Below are 10,630 nucleotides of genomic sequence, written 5' to 3' on the forward strand. Positions count from 1 at the left end.
TATGAAGGTAGGGGCTGCTGAGTCAATGTTACTCAATCTAATATAAGACTCTGCATTTCCTCTCTCTTTCACCTGTGACCAAAGGGCACTGCATCTTGATGTTAAGGTGCTGTAGTCCCCTGTAGCACCTAACCACAGGGGCGCTACATACCCCCTTAGTGAATCACACTCGTCCCTGAGTGTGACAACAAGGTATAGGTTAAAGAAACAAACAAAGAGCCAGCACCAATGTGCACTAAGGCATCAAATATTCCAAACTGCATTATAAAAATTTTTTTTTTTTTTTTTTTTTTGAGATTTTTGGCAAAAAATTGCAATTTCTTGAGCTGCTTCGCCACGTCACGGCAAATCTCATTTGAAGCAGTCCTACACTAAAATATTTTTATAAAATGTGCCATGCGGCCTCACATATAAATAGCAGAACTGCTCTCAGCAGCACTCACCTGGTCTATTGCAGTCCCGTACCCATGACTGAGTCATGGCTGTGGGCGGGACAGGTCCAAGCAAATGCTGCATGAAGTATATATATAGCCTGTGGACAAAGCCTGATGACCCAATGTGAACAGTCACCAAACGCCAAAATCTATACAGATGGAATACATCCCAAATTGGGGTGCATAGCAAGGTGGAGGTCAACCACCGACCAATTCAACAAAGAAACAAACAAAGAGCCAGCACCAATGTGCACTAAGGCATCAAATATTCCAAACTGCATTATAAAAATTTTTTTTTTTTTTTTTTTTTTTTTTTTTTTTGAGATTTTTGGCAAAAAATTGCAATTTCTTGAGCTGCTTCGCCACGTCACGGCAAATCTCATTTGAAGCAGTCCTACACTAAAATATTTTTATAAAATGTGCCATGCGGCCTCACATATAAATAGCAGAACTGCTCTCAGCAGCACTCACCTGGTCTATTGCAGTCCCGTACCCATGACTGAGTCATGGCTGTGGGCGGGACAGGTCCAAGCAAATGCTGCATGAAGTATATATATAGCCTGTGGACAAAGCCTGATGACCCAATGTGAACAGTCACCAAACGCCAAAATCTATACAGATGGAATACATCCCAAATTGGGGTGCATAGCAAGGTGGAGGTCAACCACCGACCAATTCAACAAAGAAACAAACAAAGAGCCAGCACCAATGTGCACTAAGGCATCAAATATTCCAAACTGCATTATAAAAATTTTTTTTTTTTTTTTTTTTTTTTTTTTTGAGATTTTTGGCAAAAAATTGCAATTTCTTGAGCTGCTTCGCCACGTCACGGCAAATCTCATTTGAAGCAGTCCTACACTAAAATATTTTTATAAAATGTGCCATGCGGCCTCACATATAAATAGCAGAACTGCTCTCAGCAGCACTCACCTGGTCTATTGCAGTCCCGTACCCATGACTGAGTCATGGCTGTGGGCGGGACAGGTCCAAGCAAATGCTGCATGAAGTATATATATAGCCTGTGGACAAAGCCTGATGACCCAATGTGAACAGTCACCAAACGCCAAAATCTATACAGATGGAATACATCCCAAATTGGGGTGCATAGCAAGGTGGAGGTCAACCACCGACCAATTCAACAAAGAAACAAACAAAGAGCCAGCACCAATGTGCACTAAGGCATCAAATATTCCAAACTGCATTATAAAAATTTTTTTTTTTTTTTTTTTTTTTTTTTTTGAGATTTTTGGCAAAAAATTGCAATTTCTTGAGCTGCTTCGCCACGTCACGGCAAATCTCATTTGAAGCAGTCCTACACTAAAATATTTTTATAAAATGTGCCATGCGGCCTCACATATAAATAGCAGAACTGCTCTCAGCAGCACTCACCTGGTCTATTGCAGTCCCGTACCCATGACTGAGTCATGGCTGTGGGCGGGACAGGTCCAAGCAAATGCTGCATGAAGTATATATATAGCCTGTGGACAAAGCCTGATGACCCAATGTGAACAGTCACCAAACGCCAAAATCTATACAGATGGAATACATCCCAAATTGGGGTGCATAGCAAGGTGGAGGTCAACCACCGACCAATTCAACAAAGAAACAAACAAAGAGCCAGCACCAATGTGCACTAAGGCATCAAATATTCCAAACTGCATTATAAAAATTTTTTTTTTTTTTTTTTTTTTTTTTTTTGAGATTTTTGGCAAAAAATTGCAATTTCTTGAGCTGCTTCGCCACGTCACGGCAAATCTCATTTGAAGCAGTCCTACACTAAAATATTTTTATAAAATGTGCCATGCGGCCTCACATATAAATAGCAGAACTGCTCTCAGCAGCACTCACCTGGTCTATTGCAGTCCCGTACCCATGACTGAGTCATGGCTGTGGGCGGGACAGGTCCAAGCAAATGCTGCATGAAGTATATATATAGCCTGTGGACAAAGCCTGATGACCCAATGTGAACAGTCACCAAACGCCAAAATCTATACAGATGGAATACATCCCAAATTGGGGTGCATAGCAAGGTGGAGGTCAACCACCGACCAATTCAACAAAGAAACAAACAAAGAGCCAGCACCAATGTGCACTAAGGCATCAAATATTCCAAACTGCATTATAAAGATAAAATAATAATAAATAAATAATAAATAATAAATAATAATAAAAATAAATTATAAACTGCTAAGAGCAGTTCTACTATTCATATGTGAGGCCGTATGGCACATTTTATAAAAATATTTTAGTGTAGGACTGCTTCAAATGAGATTTGCCGTGACGTGGCGAAGCAGCTCAAGAAATTGCAATTTTTTGCCAAAAATCTCAAAAAATTTTTTTATAAGTACAGTTTGGAATGTTTAGTGCTGTAGTGCACATTTGGTGCTGGCTTTTTGTTTTTTCTTCAAGGTATAGGTTAAGCTAAACATTTTCTTATAATTTAACCATAACATGTTGGTAATATTTACTCTACTTTTTTTTTTTTTTTTTAAAAGAGTCTTAAAAATAAAAACTACAAAAATTGAATAAGATAGGTCACCAGCTCATACAGCATTAGTCCATTGGCCGTAAGATGTTAAAGAAACTTTTGCCACACCCAGTCCTGTGGCTCGGTCTTCGCTTAAAGTGTATCAACACAAAAAAAAATATATCAACAGTTACGAGTGCTTTAGTTTAAGAGTTCTAATTGTGGTGAGGTTCCATATCAGTCATGCTCACTGTAGGCCTCTTGGCCCTGGAGTCACCTTCCTGGCCCCTATACAGCATTATGCAAACTTCCTTTACCCCTTTTATATATGAATACTATCTACCTATTCAACTATTTACATATTCCACTTTCTATATTTTATTCTCTGTATCTAAGCGGTGGACAGCCAAAGTTAATACGTGTTGACATGCGTAAAATTAGTATACTTGAGGGTCTACTTACTCTCCTAGTGGAAATGGCAGGTACACCGACTGCAGAAATCTCTGATTCCATTACAACGGGTGGGTCTTCTGCTATGGGCGTTTCACTAGGTTGTGGAAAAGTCACCATCGGTATCAAGTATACGCCATCTACTTGCGGCCAATCTGCAGGAAGTTCTCCTAAAATTGTCTTGACTGTTCTTTCTTTCTCTTCTTTTCTCTGAATAGGAACTCTCTCTACTGGTTGCAGCTGTTGAGGGTATTTCTTCAAATGATCCCTGGACACCATGTTCTTATTTCACCTTTGTCTTTACTAATCAAACAGGTTTTCTGATTGTTGAAGTTTGATGGTTGTACAGTGTAGGGTTCTGCCTCCCATTAATCATCTAACTTATGCAGTCGTCTTTTTCTCTTTAAGACTAATTCACCTGGTAGTAAGGGTGTTCCTTGAGCACTTTTGTTAAAGTTTGCTTCTTGTTTTTTTTTTTTTTTTCCAGGCTTCTCTTGACACATTCCTGTGTTTTTTGATATTGCTCCTTTCTTTTTACTTCCCAATCTGCATCTGAGGTATTTTCTCCAGGAACTATTATGTCCATCTCCAAATCCACCGGCAACTTTCCTGGTCTTCCTCTCATAAGGTATGCAGGGGTGCAATTTGTTGAGTTTACTGGAATGTTGTTATACATGTCAACTAGATCTGGTAACTTCTCTGGCCATCTGTTCCGCTCCTCCAAGGGCAGAGTTTTTAGCAGCTCTATCACAATGTGATTCATTTTCTCACACATGCCATTAGTCTGAGGATGATAAGGCGTAGTGCGAATTTTCTTGCATCTGTATAATTTACAGAATTCTTGAAACAGTTCAGTCTCAAAAGTCGGGCTTTGATCTGTTAATACCCATTCTGGATATCCATGTGGTCTGCAGAAATAGGGTTGGAATGTTTTTGCCGCTGTTCGAGCCGTTAAGTCCTTCACTGGAGCTACTACTAGGAATCTGGAATAGTGGTCCACCATGGTAAAAGCATAAGTATAACCAAATCTGCTGGGTATGAGCTTGACGGGAACAAGGACTACCAGCTCTAATGGCTGTTTGGTAATGATGGACTGTAGTGGTGCCTTCTGATTGTTACGGTCTTTTCTTCTTAATGAGCATGGTCCACAATCTCTACACCATTTCTCTATAATAGATCTCATGCCAATCCAGTAAAATCTTTCACGTAACAGGTAGTGATGAGCGAGTATGCTTGTCACTACTCGGTACTCGCACGAGTATCACTGTACTCGGGCTACTCGGCGGGTACCGAGTAATTTCGCGATACTCGTGCTGTACTCGTGGTCTTCATCCCTGCATGTTGGCACTCTTTTGAGAGCCAGCCCTCATGCAGGGATTGGCTGGCAGACCACTGCAATGCCACAGCCCTGTTAGTTGTGAAATTGTAGTGATTGGCCGGCCCGCACAGCGTGACAGAGCCTTTTTAGCGGCGGGCGCGCTGTGCTCTGCACACAGCCATCTCGTATTCCCTGCTTTCCCCACCCACAGGCGCCTATGATTGGTTGCAGTGAGACACACCCCCACGCTGAGTGACAGGTGTCTCACTGCACCCAATCACAGCAGCCGGTGGGCGTGTGTATACTGTGCAGTGAAATAAATAATTACGGGTACTTTCACACTTGAGTTGTTTTCCTTCCGTCACAATCTGCCCTTTTGGAAAACAGTGGAATCTGTTAACGGATTCCGCTGTTTCCCATAGATTTGTATGGATGACGGATTGTGCCAAAAGGACCTGCGTTGCTTCCGCTGGGCGACGGTCCGTTGCTTCCGCCCAGTGGGAGGAACGCAGCAGGTAACGATTGTTTGAGCAGCGGAATCCTTAGGAATTCACTGTGCATGCTCTCTCTGGCTCCCTGGACCCGTAACCAAGATAAATATCGGGTAACCAAGGAAAGTGCTTTACCCGATATTTACCCTGGCCACGTGTGCAGGGAGCCCGACACTTCCCCTCTCGGGTCCGCCCCCTCCCGCACTCCACTCCGCACGTATATATATATATATATATATATATATATATCTACACGCACACACACACTCACCTGTCCTCAGCGCCATGGCCCCACTCGGCTCCACCAACTCCGCACTCCTCCCCCCGCACAGATTCTCGGCGGCCGAGCGATCAGCTGATCACCCGGTGCTGGAAGCGATCAGCTGATCACCCGGCGCTGGGAACGATCAGTTTACCCTCCAGTGCTGGGAGCGATCAGCTGATCACCCGCCTGCAGGGAGCAATCAGCTGATCACCCGGCGGCCGGCTTCTGGGAGCGATCAGCTGATCGTTCACAATAGTCTGCCGCCGGTAAAACTGTAAAAAAAAATAAATAAAAAAAAATAAATAAAATAATTAAAAAAACCGGCGTGCGGTCCCCCCAATTTTAATACCAGCCAGATAAAGCCAGACGGCTGAAGGCTGGTATTCTCAGGATGGGGAGCTCCACGTTATGGGGAGCCCCCCAGCCTAACAATATCAGTCAGCAGCCGCCCAGTATTGCCGCATACATTAGATACGACAGTTCTGGGACTGTACCCGGCTCTTCCCGATTTGCCCTGGTGCGTTGGCAAATCGGGGGAATAAAGAGTTAATGGCAGCCCATAGCTGCCACTAAATCCTAGATTAATCATGTCAGGCATCTCCCCGAGAAACCTTCCATGATTAATCTGTAAATTACAGTAAATAAACACACACACACCCGAAAAAATCCTTTATTAGAAATAAAAAACACAAACCAATTCCCTCGTAACCAATGTAATAAGCCCCAAAAAGCCATCCATGTCCGGCGTAATCCACGGACCTCCAGCGTCGCTTCCAGCTCTGCTGCATGCAGGTGACAGGAGCTGCAACAGACACCGCTGCTCCTGTCAGCTTCACACAGCAACTGAGGTGAGTAGCGCGATCAGCTAAGCTGTCAATAAGGTTATCTTACCGCACGCCGTTTTTTTAAATTATTTAATTATTTATTTCACTGCACAGCACAGTATACACACGCCCACCGGCTGCTGTGATTGGGTGCAGTGAGACACCTGTCATTTAGCGTGGGGGCGTGTCTTACTGCAACCAATCATAGGCACCAAAAAGCAGGAAAGCTGAATATATGAGATTGATTAATGAGCGGCCGGCTTTTTCAAAAGAGGAAAAGCCGACGGAGTTTAGTGAACAGCTGTGCAGCGCCGTGGCAGTGATCAGGGAACGGTAAATGTGAGAGAAAGGGGAGACTGACCGACAGACTGTGAGAGGGGGACAGACAAGACAGAGAGAGACCGACAGACAGACAGAGAGAGACAGACAGAGCGAGACCGACCAACAGACTGAGGGAGATAGAATGAAAAAAAAAAAAATGACCGATATCGCTAGTAAAAAGCACAAAACGTGCGTTTTGGACATCGGAGTGCCACATAATGTTTTTACAAAAAAATTTTGTATGTTGCCATGTCATTTGAGCACTCTTCTGAGACTTTTGTGACATTTTTAGGGTTTTTACATGCTGCCGGGGGTCAATTCATAAAAATACTCGGGTCTCCCATAGGATAACATTGGGCTCGGTGCTCGGGCCGAGTACACGAGTATCTTGGGATGCTCGGCCCGAGCCTCGAGCACCCGAGGTTTTTGGTACTCGCTCATCACTAGTAACAGGATCTCCAACTTCTTCCATCCAAAATGTCCTGATTGATTATGATACATATCTAACACCATTTGGGTGTCTCGTTTTGGAACCACAATTTGCCAAACCATCTCATGTGTACTAGGATTAATATATCTTCTGCACAGTTTATCTTGATGGATAAATAATAGTGTTGAGCGAGTATGCTTGTCACTACTCGGTACTCGCACGAGTATCACTGTACTCGGGCTACTCGGCGGGGACCGAGTAATCTCGCGATACTCGTGCTGTACTCGTGGTCTTCATCCCTGCATGTTGGCGCTCTGTTGAGAGCCAGCCCTCATGCAGGGATTGGCTGGCAGACCATTGCAATGCCACAGCTCTGTTAGTTGTGGAATTGCAGTGATTGGCCGGCCCGCACAGCGTGACCGAGCCTTTATACCGGCGGGCGCGCTGTGCTCTGCACACAGCCATCCAGACAGTCAGTGCACGGAGAGTGTTGCTGCTTCAGGGAAAGGTTTGCGGCCCTTTATAGCTATTTCCATAGCAGGGCTGCAAACAGTGTGACCAGAAGTCCTTCTCAGGACTATTGTAGTTGTATACAGGCAGGCAGGGTATAGCCAGGTCGGAGTACAGAAGCAGAGTCCTTCTCAGGACTATTGTAGTTGTATACAGGCAGGCAGGGTATAGCCAGGTCGGAGTACAGGAGCAGAGTCCTTCTCAGGAGTATTGTAGCTGTATACAGGCAGGCAGGCAGGCAGGGTATATAGCCATTCCTAGTGGTGACCGTATACCAGCCTTCATCACCATATCTGGGGCTGGTGTACACAGTCTAAAACAGTCCTGATAGTGTCAGACTTCTTAGTAATTGTCGCTCCTAAAAACCTGTTAGGTTCTTAGTGCGTCCGTGCTTGCATTTAAAAACTGCACGTGTGTGCCTGTCGGTGGCAGCATACAGGTGCACTTGTGTGCGTTGTGCACAAACTTGGATATAACGCACAAGTCTAGTGAATATAATACACGTCAGTCAGCAGTGTCTGATAGTGTCAAACTTCTCAGTAATTGTCGCTCCTAAGAACCTGTTAGGTTCTTAGTGCGTCCGTGCTTGCATTTAAAAACCGCACGTGTGTGCCTGTCGGTGGCAGCATACAGGTACACGTTTTGCACAAACTAGTATATAACGCACAAGTCTAGTGAATAATACACGTCAGTCAGCAGTGTCTGATAGTGTCAAACTTCTCAGTAATTGTCGCTCCTAAAAACCTGTTAGGTTCTTAGTGCGTCCGTGCTTGCATTTAAAAACCGCACGTGTGTGCCTGTCGGTGGCAGCGTACAGGTGCACTTGTGTGCGTTTTGCACAAACTTGGATATAACGCACAAGTCTAGTGAATACACGTCAGCACAGCATTGCAAAATGCGCAAGGGCGTTGGTAACGAACAAAGGGCCACATCTAGTCGCTCGCACGTCCTGTCCCAAATTCTTGGGGACCGCAGCACTACACCGCTCTTGAACCAAGACCAGTGTCAACAGGTTGTTAGTTGGATAGCGGATATTGCTTCCAGTCAGATTGGCACCACCACAAACACTCTGTCTTCCACACGGTCAAGTGTCAGTAGCCGTGATACTGCACCGCACATTTCAGAACCTGATCCTCCATCCTACCACAAGACTAAGTACACGTCCACGGACATTACTGATCCTACACTTGGACACTCGGAAGAGCTGTTCATGTTTCCATTCGCACATTCTGGCCTCTCGCCAACTCCTGTTGAAGTGGGTCATGAGGAGATCGTATGTACAGATGCCCAAATATTTGAGCAGCCACGTTCTCACGAAGTTGGCAATGTGTCTCAACAAGGGGTGGACGATGATGAGACACAATTGTCAGGAAGTCAGGAGGAGGAGCAGGGTGCGGAAGAGGAAGACGACGTGGTGGATGATCCAGTAACTGACCCAACCTGGCAGGAGGATATGCAGAGTGAGGACAGCAGTGCACAGGGGGAGGGAGGCGTAGCATCCCAACAGGCAGTAAGAAGCAGGGTGGTGGCCCCAGGCAGAAGTCAGGCAACCGTTCCCCGGAACAACAACACGACACAAGGTGCCTGTACAAATGTTAGGTCTTCCCGAGTCTGGCAGTTTTTTAAGTTGGTTCCAGATGATTCTAAAAAGGCCATTTGCAACACCTGCCGTGCCAGCATCAGCAGGGGTACCAAAACTAGCAGCCTGACCACCACCGGCATGATCAGGCACATGTCAGCCAAGCACCCGACTTTGTGGGAGGTACAACAGAGTCGAGGAGCAGTGCTTGCTGATGTCACTGCTACGTCTTCGCTTGTTGTGCATGCGAGCCAATCCCCTGTCCATGCTGCCTGCGAACAAGCCTCCTCTGGCCCTGCACCTGCAGTTGCCTACGCAGAAATAACACCATCATCAAGCACGTCCTTGTCCCAGCGTAGCGTTCAGTTATCCATTCAGCAAACCTTTGAACGCAGGCGCAAATACACTGACAACGCCCCACATGCCACAGTTCTAAATGCTAACATTTCGCGACTGCTTGCGCTGGAAATGTTGCCTTTTAGGCTGGTGGAGACAGAAGCATTCCGCGACCTGATGGCGGCAGCTGTCCCACGTTACTCGGTCCCCAGCCGCCACTATTTCTCCCGGTGTGCCGTCCCCGCATTGCATAACCACGTGTCACAAAACATCACACGTGCCCTGAACAACGCTGTTTCAGCCAAAGTCCACCTAACCACAGACACGTGGACAAGTGCTTGTGGGCAAGGCCACTACATCTCGTTGACGGCACACTGGGTTAATATTGTGGAAGCTGGGACCCAGTCTGAGCGAGGGACGGAACATGTCCTTCCCACACCAAGGTTTGCAGGCCCTACCTCAGTCAGGGTTTCACCCACACTCTACAGCCTTGGAATGTCATGCTCCTCAGCCTCATCCTCCTCCTGCGCATCCTCATCCACTTTACCCTCCACACCAGTCCCAAGCTGGAAGCACTGCAGCACTGCCTCGGCGAAGCGGCAACAGGCTGTGCTGAAGCTAATCTGCATAGGTGACAAACCCCACAATGCAGAAGAGGTGTGGACAGCTCTGAAACAGCAGGCAGATCACTGGCTCACACCTCTGAACCTAAAGCCAGGAAAGGTCGTGTGTGACAATGGCTGGAACCTGGTGGCGGCTTTGAGGCGAGGCCAGCTGACACATGTTCCATGCGTGGCCCATGTGCTCAACCTCGTGGTTCAGCGGTTTCTAAAGTCATACCCAGAGCTGTCTGATCTGCTGGTAAAAGTTCGCCCCCTGTCTGCACATTTTCGAAAGTCACCTACTGCTTCAGCCGGCCTTGCCGGCTTTCAGCGCCGTTTGCATCTTCCAGCTCACAGACTGGTGTGTGATGTCCCCACGCGTTGGAATTCAACTCTGCACATGTTGGTCAGGATATGTGAACAGAGGAGGGCAGATGTTGAGTACCTGCATCACCTAAGCCGTCGGGAAATGGGTCAAACTCCACACATAACACCTGAGGAGTGGAGATGGCTGTCCGACCTATGTACCAGCCTCCAAAACTTTGAGGACTCCACCAAGATGGTGAGTGGGGATGACGCCATTATTAGCGTCACCATACCGCT

This window comes from Anomaloglossus baeobatrachus, chromosome 3 (genome assembly GCF_048569485.1).
Source record: "Anomaloglossus baeobatrachus isolate aAnoBae1 chromosome 3, aAnoBae1.hap1, whole genome shotgun sequence".
Taxonomy (NCBI): Eukaryota; Metazoa; Chordata; class Amphibia; order Anura; family Aromobatidae; genus Anomaloglossus; species Anomaloglossus baeobatrachus.